This window comes from Nicotiana tabacum, chromosome 22 (assembly GCF_000715075.1).
Source record: "Nicotiana tabacum cultivar K326 chromosome 22, ASM71507v2, whole genome shotgun sequence".
In the NCBI taxonomy this organism is placed as follows: domain Eukaryota; kingdom Viridiplantae; phylum Streptophyta; class Magnoliopsida; order Solanales; family Solanaceae; genus Nicotiana; species Nicotiana tabacum.
In genome coordinates this window covers 25,406,636-25,419,335 of record NC_134101.1, presented here as the reverse complement: position 1 = coordinate 25,419,335, position 12,700 = coordinate 25,406,636, and the positions used below count along the sequence as shown (strand labels likewise).

Genomic DNA, 12,700 nt, shown 5'->3' with positions numbered 1-12,700 from the left:
CACACCCATAGGAACTTTGTCCTTCAATGATGAAGATGCAGAAGGAGTCATACAACCTCATAACGATGCACTGGTAATATCCGTACTCATGAATAAAACTAAAGTTAAGTGTGTGTTGATTGATCCAGGTAGCTCAGCCAACATCATCAGATTGAAGGTCGTAGAACAACTCGGACTGCAGGACCAGATCGTACCCGCAACCCTAGTTCTAAATGGATTCAATATGGCTTGTGAAACCACCAAAGGCGAGATAATTCTACCGATAAACGTGGTCGAGACCATCTAGGAAACGAAGTTCCACGTGATCGAAGGCGACATGAAATACAACGCCCTTTTTGGAAGGCCGTGGATCCACAACATGAGAGTTGTACCTTCGACCCTACACCAGGTCCTTAAATTCCCAACATCGAGAGGAGTCAAAAACCGTGTACAGAGAACAACCAGCCGCAAGAGAAATGTTCGTCATCGAGAAAGTGAAACCAATATTCTCGCCTTCGCCAATAAAGGGGTTAGGCTCAGAAAGGGAATGAGATACCAAATAGAAATCACAGACATCGGCTTTGACCCGACCAGATAACCAGAAGACCGAAAAAGATGATGATCAGAGGATCCATCGATCCTTCGTGATTCCCGATGATTCCGACGTTACCAAATCAACGATTGAGGAATTTGAGCAAGTCACACTAATCGAGCACTGGCCCGAACAGAAGGTATACTTGGGAACGGGGTTGATCCCCTAACTCAGGAAGAAACTTATTCAATTTCTTATCAATAACATTGATTGCTTTTCCTGGTCACATTTAGATATAACAGGGATCCCACCGGACATAACGACGCATCTGCTAAGCTTGGACCCTAGGTTCAGACCGGTAAAGCAAAAGAGAAGACCCCAGTTCGAGGTAAAGCACGCATTCATAAAGGACAGGGTAACTAAACTTCTCAAGATAGGGTCCATTCGGGAGGTGAAATATCCTGAATGGTTATCTAACGTAGTTGTAGTGCCTAAAAAGGGAACAAACTTAGAATGTGTGTGGATTATAAGGATTTGAACAAAGCATGCCCCAAAGATTCCTTACTGCTGCCCAACATTGATCGCATGATCGATGCCACGGCCAGCCACGAGATCCTTACTTTTATCGATGCCTATTCCGGGTATAATCAAATCCAAATGAACCCGGAAGACCAGTAAAAGACTTCATTTGTCACCAAATATGGAACATATTGTTATAATGTGATGCCATTCGGGCTAAAAAATACAGGAGCTACTTACCAACACCTAGTAAATAAAATGTTCGAAGAACATATAGGTAAATCAATGGAAGTTTATATTGATGACATGTTAGTTAAGTCCCTGCGCGCAGAGGACCATTTGACCCATTTACAGGAAATGTTCGAGATTTTGAGGAAATACAACATGAAGCTCAACCCCGAAAAATGTGCTTTCGGGGTTGGTTCGGGTAAGTTCCTCGGCTTCATGGTGTCAAATCAAGGAATCGAGATTAACCTTGATAAAATCAAGGCCATTGAGGACATCACCATCGTGGACAGCGTGAAAGTCGTACAGAGGCTAACGGGATGGATTGCAACCTTAGGCCGATTCATTTCGAGATCGTCAGATCGAAGTCACAAATTTTTCTCTCTACTCAAAAAGAAGAACGATTTCGCTTGGACCCGGAAAGCCAACAGGCATTAGAGGAATTAAAACGATATCTATCGAGCCCACCATTACTTCATACTCCAAAAATAGACGAAAAACTTTGTTTGTACTTGGCAGTATCCAAAATCGCAGTAAGCGGTATCCTAGTTCGAGAAGAGCAAGGTACGCAATTTTCCGTTTATTATATAAGTCGGGCCTTAGGAGAAGCATAAACTAGATATTCGCACTTAGAAAAATTGGCACTTGCACTGATAAGCGCCTCTAAAAAATTAAGACCATACTTTCAATGTCACCCCATATGCGTATTAACCACTTACCCTCTTCAAAATATTTTGCACAAGCTCGAACTATCATGCCGATTGGCCAAATGGGTCGTCGAACTCAGTGGGTTCGATATCGAATATCAACCCCGTACGGCCATCAAGTCTCAAATTTTAGCAGACTTCGTGGCCTATTTCACGCCAACCCTCATACCCGAAGTCGAAAAAGAACTCTTGTTGAAATCGGGTACGTCATCGGGGGTATGGACCTTTTTTACGGCCGGGGCTTCGAACGTGAAGGGGTCCGGGCTAGGGATAGTTTTAAAGCCACCCACGGGTAACACTATTAGGCAATCTATTAAAGCTACCAGGTTGACTAACAATGAGGCCGAGTATGAGGCCATGATTGCAGGTTTCGAGCTAGCTAAAAGCTTGGGAGCAGAAGTCATTGAAGCCAAGTGTGACTCTTTGCTGGTGGTAAATCAAGTAAACAAAACCTTTGAAGTTCGAGAAGATAGAATGCAAAGGTATTTGGACAAACTACATGTCACTTTGCACCATTTCAAACAATGGACTTTACAGCATGTTCCACAAGAGAAAAACAGTGAGGCTGATGCACTTGCGAATTTGGGATCATCGGTCGAGGAAGGTGAATTGAGCTCGGGGACTGTCGTTCAACTCTCGAGATCCGTGATCGAAGAAGGTCATGTCAAGATAAATTTTACGAGCTTAACTTGGGATTGGAGAAACAAGTATATTGAATACTTAAAGAGCGGAAAGCTCACATCGGACCCTAAAGATTCAAGGGCTCTACGAACCAAAGTTGCTCGATTCATGTTGGCTTCAAATGGAACGCTATACCGAAGGACATTCGATGGACCATTGGCAGTATGCTTAGGTCCGGGAGATACCGATTACATCTTATGTGAGGTGTACGAGGGTACTTGTGGGAATCACTCTGGTGCCGATTCATTAGTACAAAAATAATCAGGGCAAGGTATTATTGGATCGATATGGGCAAAGATGCAAAAGAATTTGTTCGAAAATGTGACAAATGTCAAAGGTTTGCACCAATGATCCATTAACCCGGAGAGCAACTTCACTCAGTACTATCCACATGGCCATTCATGAAATAGGGAATGGATATCGTCGGCCCTCTGCCATCGATCCCAGGTAAAGCTAAATTTATTTTATTTATGACTGACTATTTCTCTAAATGGGTTGAAGCACAGGCGTTTGAGAAAGTAAGAGAGAAATAAGTTATATATTTTATCTGGAATCATATCGTATGTCGATTCGGGATACCCGCCGAAATAGTGTGTGACAATGGAAAACAATTTGTCGGCAGCAAAGTCACAAAATTTTTCGAAGACCACAAAATAAGAAGGATATTATCAACGCCGTATCACCCCAGTAGGAAAGGACAGGCAGAATCAATGAACAAAACTATCATTCAAAACCTAAAGAAGAGGTTGAACGTCGCTAAAGGAAAATGGAGAGAAGTCCTACCCGAAGTCCTTTGGGCATATCGAACAACATCAAAATCTAGTACGGGGGCAACCCCGTTCTCCTTAGTATATGGCTCTGAAGCCTTGATACTTGTCGAAGTCGGCGAACCCAGTGCCAGATTTCGATATACAACAAAAGAATCAAATAACTAGGCAATGAACACTAGTCTCGAGTTATCGAACGAAAAATGAGAAACTGCCCGCATCCAATTGCCCGCCCAAAAGAAACGAATCGAAAGATACTATAATGGAAGAACCAAGCTCCGCCTTTTGAAGCCCGGGGACTTAGTGCTAAGGAAAGTCACCCTCAATACCCGAAATCCAAATGAAGAAAAACTAGGACCGAATTGGGAAGGACCATATCAGGTTCTCGAAAACGTCGGAAAGGGATCATACAAGCTCGGCATTATAAATGGCAAACAACTATCAAGAAATTGGAATGTGTCGCATCTAAAACGATACTACTTCTAAGGTACGACCCTCTCATATTCGTTTACATTTCAAAACTAACCCCTGCAGAACTCCGATCAGGAGCTAAGATGGATCCTTCAATATGAAGCCTTGGGTCTGAAAGCACGCGTTGCGCTCTTTTTCCCTTAGGCCGGTTTTATCCCAAATGGGTTTTTCGGCAAGGTTTTTAATGAGGCAACCAATGATCGTGCTGTACTTGGAAACAATACGACAGTATCCGAGGCCTCTTTACAATCGACCTCAAATACTGGGGGGCATTAGCCCTCAAATATATCAAGTTCTGATGCAAGAAAGTTATTTCATGTCAACAAGGTTCCAATAGGAAAAGTTGTAAGAGCCAAATGGTCAAAACAAACCATGCTCGTATAGTTGGCCTGAGCCCTGACGCAAAACGTGAACATATGTATATTGACTTGCAAAGAAAGTTCTCTTCTTTACCGATATCTTTTATCCAAGAAAACTTCCTTTATTTCGAGATTTATTGTGCTAATAGGATCGAGTTCGAGTAAGCACTCACTCTACCATTACGCCTACGGGCTATATTATTTCGAGTTCGAATTATTCACTCGACTACTAAGCATACGGGCTACTTTTATTTCGAGTTCGAGCAAGCACTCACTCGACCATTACGCCCACTGGATACATTACTTCGAGTTCGAATCATTCACTCGACTACTAAGCCTACGGGCTACTTTTATTTCGAGTTCGAGCAAACACTCACTCGACCATTACGCCTACGGACTACATTACTTCGAGTTCGAATCATTCACTCGACTACTAAGCCTATGGGCTACTTTTATCTCGAGTTCGAGCAAGCACTCACTCGACCATCATGCCTACGAGCTACCTTATTTCAAGTTTGAGTAAGCGCTCGCTCGGTTATAGAGGTTACGAAGTTCAAATTTGATTAAGTTGTTTAAATCCTTATGAAAATATTCATAAGGCATGGATAAAGTCTTCACAAGACAGGAAACAAAACATAAGCAAGTCGGCAAAAAAAAGGGATATTTTTATATACAAAAATTATTTACATGATTGATTACAACATAAAAATTAAGGACTAAGATTCCTGGTCATCCCCAGGAGCGGTCTCTTCTCTATCAGGCTCCCCCCCGTTCCCCCATTCTCGGATCCGCTCTTACTCCTATCGTCATCATCATTGTTATCATCATCATCATCGGAAACCAAAGCTTCATCATAGGCTTCGAGTTCTCTGGCCCTTTTTATCTCTTCAGTGAGGTCGAAACCTCGAGCATGGATCTCCTCGAGGGTCTCCCTCCGAGATCGACATTTAGCAAGTTCGGCGACCCAATGTGCTCGAGTATCGGCGGTATCGACTGCCTCTCGTGCTTGGACCTGGGAAGCTTCAGCATCGGCCCGATAGACGGTCACGAGTGCATCCGCATCGGCCTTTGCCTTTTCAGCATCAGATTCGGCCTTGGCAAGTACAGAGGCCAACCGAGCCTCGAGCTCTTCTATTCTTCTTGCTTGTAGCGAGCGTTTCTCCTTCATTTTTTGAAGTTGGTTTTCGGCCGATGACAATTGGCCTCGAGCGGTTTCTTTCTCTGCACCAAAGCGGTCCATTCCTTCTTTCCACTTCAAAGACTCCGCTCTTATCACATCGACTTTTTCACTGAGCTTTCCGATCATCTCGATTTTTTGCTACAGCTGTGAGACCGAAAGATTAGCCATCGTTCCGGTATCAAGCTCATAGGATTTTAAAAGCATTATTACCTCTTCGGATAGATCGATCTGATCTTGGTGAGCCCTGACCAACTCAGCTTGGAGGTCTTTTGTTTCCTCTCTCTTTTGGCCCAAAAGGAGCTTTAAGGAGTTCCTCTCCTCCGTAATCGTAACCCGTTGAAGCTCGGCCACGTATCGACGCAGCTCGGTTTGGGACTAAGAACATGATTCTCGATGAACTGTCGCGGCCTGCAAAGAAAGAAGAAACGAATTCAGAAAAGAAAAGCAAACTTAAAGGTAACGTTATATGATTTAAGGCCTACCTGATTCACAGCTTGCTGCCCTCCATGAAAAAGAACTGATGCGTCACTTGTACCGGCAGTGTCTTCCACGCCGATGAACAGGTCACGAAAAGGATCCTCTCCATCATGAGGCCTATCTAATTCGAGGGCCCCCAAAGCTTGGGCTTCCCGAATTGCCCCTGCGGAAAAAAGCAGGGAAGGTAGGCGAGCCTTCGATTGCTACTGCCCCAAATGAGTCATCTGGGGCATTCTCTTTGGTTCGGGAAGAGCCCCTTCAGACATATCCCCCACCCGTCGGCTTCGATGGGAAACATCTTCGATCTCCAGCAACTCAGGGACTCTGCTCGAATCTCTCTCCGATATATCCTCAGATCGAGGCGGATCCTTATGAACCACCATCGATCCAACTGCCTGTGGAACGTCGGTGGTCTTCTTTGTTCGGGCTGCCAGAGCAGACCCATCGTTCTCTTTTCTTCTTCTTCTTCTTCATCCCTCAGACGCATAACTGATTCTACGGTTAAAGGAATGGCATTCTTGTTCGGCTTACGAGCCATCTTCTTCTTCACCACATATCCTTAGAACTACGTACAAATTCAACTCTATCCGTTTTTCGGGTAAACAAGTCTAATTCTAGAATGTATAACCATAGGAATTGACATAGCATTCAGCCTATTAATAGAAGAAACTTGTTATATTTGTTTTATTTTTTGTTCATTCGTCTTCCTTAGATTAGAAATAATTAAATTCGTTAAATGACCCTAGTCTCATTTTAAATAAAATATTTGCATTTTTATTGCTTACACAACAAAATTTAAGGTGCATGTCTTGTGGTAAATCGAATATTAATTTGAAAATAATTATTACTTACAAATTATTGTGTAAAAGCGAGAAGAAGATTAAACAAAAAATAATAGAAATTAACAATTCATCCAAAATTTCATAAAATAGGCCTAATTATACTAATGTGTTAACATATGACTTCTAATTATGTGTTAACATGACTTTTCTTCTCGTTTATATACGTTTATATTTTTTTTTTTAAAAGGACGGTTTTGGAAATTAATAAATAAAAAGTTAGTAGTTCTCTTTTTTGAATTTTTGCTGGAGACTGGAGAGGAAAGGAATTTAAATACGTGAATGACTAGGGTCATCTTTTGAGAAAATAAAAAAAATGAATAGGGCTAGCTGTAACAGAAATATGGAAAGTAAAAATAGGAAACAAAAGTCAGAATCCTACTTAATAAAGGATTGGGACGTCGTAATACTCCTCAACTTCACCTTGTAACATAAGAGTACGAAGCAGCAGCAGCAGACGTTCACAAATTACTTTCAGAAATGGCTTCACTCTTGTGGAAGAGAGTGAGAATACTGGGTAAAGGTGGATATGGGGTTGTTTCTTTAGCTTCATCGTCCGATAATCAACCTCCCACGTTAGAGCGTCTTCCACCTCTCATCGCCGTGAAAACTTGCTTACTCCATCGCTCTCAATCGTTGCAATATGAAGAGGCATTCCTCAGCATGTTTGCGGACTCGCCTTTCATTATTCACTGTTTCAGACCTAATATTGAACTTCAAGATGGCGTTGCCGTTTACAACTTACTACTCGAATATGCCTCCGGAGGAAGCTTAGCAGATCGTCTTCACAACTACAACTCAGGGAAAGGACTGTCAGAATTTGAAGTTAGAAAACACACGACGAACATTGTTTTAGGTCTCATTCACATACACAACAGAGGAGTTATTCATTGCGACATCAAGCCCGATAACATTCTTCTTGCGGGCACTGATGAAACTGCCAAGATTGCGGATTTCGGACTTTCTATGACTTTGGAACAGAGCAGAACAGGAAATCAGGGACTGAGAGGAACTGAAAGGTATTTGGCACCAGAATCCGTGGTTGACGAAAAGTACGGAACAGAAGTTGATATATGGGCTCTCGGTTGCACTGTCTACGAGTTGATGACGGGGACACCGTTGTGGGAATCAGATGAAGATAGTCAAGATTCGAATGTTTTATACAGAATCGGGTTTGAGGAACCAATGTTTCAGAATGCAAAGTTGTCGAACGAAGCACAAGATTTTTTGAAGAGGTGTCTAGTCAAGAATCCAAGATCACGTTGGACAGCGGAGATGCTATTGAACCATCCGTTTCTGAATTCATCCAAAGTAGCAGACAATGTCCAGACTGCAACAAAGACAACTAAGAAGCTAAAGATTATTTTACGCAGACCGCAGCAGAAGACAGCAATCAAGAATCCCAGTTCACGTTGGACAGCCGCCGACATGCTATTGAACCATCCGTTTCTGAATTCCTCCAAAGTAGCAGATAAAGTCCAGCCTGCAACAAAGACAGCTAAAAAGCTAAAGATCATCTTACGCAGACCGCAGCACAAGATAGCATTCAAGACACAACCACATAAGCGTGATCTGATCATAGGACATTGATGCAATAATCAGAGAAGGGAATCTGAAGAAATTAGACAAGGGAACTCGCGGAAGGCTGCTGGCGATACTGAAAGTAGATACTCAGATTGATAATTGATTTGTAATATATGTAAAAGAACTACGTGTAGGCTTGATCCCTCTTTAGGATTTGTTAGTGGGGTACGTAGGCAGCCTGTGACCAAGATGAACTCAGGTGCAGCCCCTTTTTAGTTTAAGAAAATACAATTGAATACTGTATATGTAAAGAACTACGTGTGGGCTTGATCCCTCCTAAGGATTTTTTAGGGGTACGTAGGCAGCCTGTGATCAAGATGATCTCAGGTGCAGCCCCTTTTTAGTTTAATAAAAGTAAGTTTCTTTATATGGTCATAGTTGATCAATGCTCCTTACAAAAAAGGGCGTTGTAAGCTTTTTTTGGTCATTTATGAGTGGCATCAGTTTGGAGTACACAGTGTCGAAGCCACATGGTTACAACAGTTGATCACTCTTTGTCGAAAAATTGCACGGTGTATATAGAAAAAATATTACGTTTTAGAGGTATATAACACATATTGAACACCCTTTGTCGGAATATTTTTTCACTTCTTTCAAATTTGAATACCATTGAGTAAATTCCTAACTTCGCTACTGGTAGTACTAGTACATACCTTAGTAAATTTGACAGAGTTCTATTCTGTTTCATTAATTAATGTTAAGTGCTAGTCGATTTTCAAACTGCAAACTCTGTTGCAGATTTATAAACGCTACTCAGCATTTGAGTTTGTTAGCATGATTGATCTGCTGCACTTCTAGTTTCCATGTTAGTGCCCGGTCATTTGTCAACCAATTTAGAACAACTGGCTTCCTAGTAGATTCATTTTTTGTGATAAAGAAGAATCTGAAAACATCAGGGGAAACTATTAGAAAAATAATAAGTTTAAGAACAAACTTCCAGAAATATTTTAGACAATAATGAACGCAAGGAGATTCTTAAGCAAATAGTTGGCAGAAACAGCCTCACAGTGTAACTCTGGCCTTTATCACTGCTATCATAGTTGATGAATGGATTAATTAAACATTCTGGTAGATAGGCTAGAGGAAACTTCGGTATGCATTAATTCAAGTGATAGTTAAAGTTATGTTTTCCATAAAAGCTCATTTCCAGTGATCACAAATGGTCTTTGAAGGTCTAAAACTAGTCAGCAAGACATAACAAAATAGTACCCGATAAAGATGTTATCTTGACACATGGGAATTTTAAAGCCCTTAATAAAACTGTTTGTGAGGTTTGAAGTTTCATAGTAACATTATTTGAGTACCAAAATGTTTACCTGACTATTATACCAACATTATGGGATTATTGTTGTTGTTACAAGAAAATTTAATGCTGACGAGATGGTAATATCTATCGGGAATATATTGTTCCTGCCACTTCTCAGCAGTCTAATAAATGGCCTGAAACTGGTTTCATGTCACAAAATGCATTGATGAGTTCTCTAGGATTCTCCCCCGTACGTTTCACGCAGGCAAACCTATTGTTGTATGTGAAGGAAAAAAAAAAAGTAGACAAGATAGTAGCAAACCTATTGTTGTATGTGAAAAAAAAGAAAAGTAGACAAAACAAAAGAAAGAAAAGTCAAAAAGAGATGAACTTATGATGTAAGAGCTTACATCGTCGTTCGTATGATGTAAGCGCTTATATCGGCATTCCTATGATGTAAGCGCTTACGTCGGCAGGGCATTCAAATATCTATAAAAGGGGTATGCATTTTCATTTGCACATCATCCCTCAACCTCTTCTTTCTATCTTCAATTAATAAAGAGATATTTTTTGTATAGCCGTGGAGTAGGCAAAAATTGTCGAACCACGTAAATCTTCTCTTGTCTTGTCTTGTGTAATTTATTGCTTTTCTCTTTCAAATATTTTTTCCTTCTATTAGCCTGACACATTTTTCAAAAATTGGTATCAGAGCACAGAGAGTGTAATTCTGTTAGAAAAGTATGGTATTGGTACAGTAGTCAGTGTAGAGAGCCAAAGAAGAAGAAGAACGATCAATACAAGGATGAACAAGTTGGTGATGCACTAATTTGTTATGCAGACAGTCCAGTCGAATCTTGAATTCTGGACTCAGGTGCATCCTTTCACTCTACATCATGTAAAAGATTATTGCATAATTATATTGCTGGAAAATTTGGAAAAGTTTATCTAGCAGTCTGTGAACCTCTGGACATTGTCGGGAATGGTGAAGTTCATATAAAGACTTCACAAGGCACGCTATGGAAATTGCAAAATGTCTGACATGTTCCTAGCCTAAAGAAAAATCTGATATCTATGGGTCAGATTGACAGTGAAGGATATACAACAACATTCAGTAATGGATCGTGAAAGATAACCCAAGAAAATTTGGTTGTGGCACGAGGCTTCAAGAAGGGAACACTGTATACAACTGCAATACAGAAAGATATTATAGCAATAGTTAATCATAGTCGTGATACAATATTATGGCACCAGAGGCTGGGGCATATGAGTGAGAAGAGAATAAAGTTGTTGGCATCCAAAGAAAAACCTGAAGCATGTTGAATTAGGTTTGTGCGAAGATTGCATTTACGGGAAACAAAAGAGAGTTAGTTTCTCAAAGGCGGGAAGGATGCCAAAGAAAGAGAAGCTGAAACTAGTGCATACGGATCTGTGGGGACCAACTCCTATAACTTCTCTGGGAGGCTCACGCTATTATGTCACCGTCATTGATGATTCCACAAGAAAGGTATAGGTTTATTTTCTGAAAAATAAATCTGACGTGTTTGTTACCTTTAAAAGATGGAAAGCTGAAGTTGAAAATCAGACAAGTCTAAAATTAAAATGTCTGAAGTTTGATAATGGAGGAGAGTATGATAGACAAGAGTTTAAAGCATTCTGCTCTGAGAATGGGATCAGAATGACCAAGACATTTCCTGGAACACCGGAACAAAATAGCGTTACTGAGAGGATAAACAGAACCCTGAATGAACGAGCCAGAAGTATGAGAATACATTCTAGATTGCCGAAGTATTTTTGGGCTGAGGCTGTTAACACGGAAGCTTACCTAATAAACATGGGACCCTCTGTACCACTGAATTTTGAAATTCCTGAGGAGGTATGGACAGGAAAGTAGGTAACTCTCTCACATCTGAAAATTTTTGGTTGTGTTGCTTATGTGCATGTAAACTCTAATGATAGAGATAAGTTTGATCCTAAAGCCAAGAAATATTTTTTTATTGGCTATGGTGATGATAATTTTGGTTATCGATTTTGGGATGATCAGAATAGAAAGATCCTAATACACTAGAATGTCACATTTAATGAAAATATGATGTACAAAAATAAGCTTGAAGTAGAACCAACCGGCACCAGCAAACAGACATCTGAAACAGTTGAGTTAGAAGAAATCTTTTAAAATGAAGTGGGTAGAGTGATTACAACTGATTCTGAAATTAAAGATGAAGAACAAGAAGTCGAATCTGGATCAGAACCAGAACCGGAACCAGAGATAGAATCAGACGGAAAACCAGATCTGGAGTCAGCACTTGAATCAAATTCGGGATCAGTTAATTCTGAACCTACATTAAGGAGATCTAAAAGAGTCACGAATGCTCCAGATAGGTTAACTCTCTCTCTCTCTCTCTCTCTCTCTCTCTCTCTCTCTCTCTCTCTCTCCACTATTTACTTCTGACTGATGCTGGAGAACCAGAGCATTTTGTTGAAGCAATGCAGGTGGTAAACTCTGATAAGTGGAAGCTAGCCATGAAAGAAGAGATGAATTCTCTTTAAAAGAATAAAACATGGATACTTACAGATTTACCAAAAGGAAAGAGGCGTTGCAAAATAAGTGGGTATACAGGATCAAGGAAGAGCATGATGGTAAGAAGAGATACAAAGCACGATTAGTAGTAAAAGGCTTTCAGCAGAAGGAATGGATTGACTACACCGAGATCTTCTCTCCTGTAGTCAAATTAACTACTATCAGATTGGTGCTAAGTATCATAGCTGGCAAAAAATTTACATTTGGATCAGCTAGATGTTAAAACTGCTTTCTTGCATGGTGACCTTGAAGAAGACATCTACATGAAGAAACCTGAAGGTTTTCAAGTTTCTGGTAAAGAAAAGCTTGTGTGTAAGTTGAAGAAGAGCTTGCATGGTTTAAAACAAGCACCCCGACAATGGTACAAGAAATTTGATGGATTCATGCATAATAATGGTTTCACGCGATGTGAGATGGACCATTGTTGTTATATCAAAAATCATGATAAATCCTATATCATTCTACTGTTGTACGCTGATGATATGCTAATTGCAGGATCTAGCATAAATGAGATTAACAGGATTAAGCAACAACTGGCGGAGGAGTTTGAAATGAA

The 12,700-nt window shown here is 40.6% G+C and overlaps 1 pseudogene; it reads left to right on the top strand.

Moving 5' to 3' along the window:
• LOC107796582 (mitogen-activated protein kinase kinase kinase 20-like) overlaps window positions 1-8,360 on the top strand; it is a 29,505-nt pseudogene extending 21,145 nt beyond the window's left edge.
• Window positions 8,361-12,700: the final 4,340 nt, after the last annotated feature.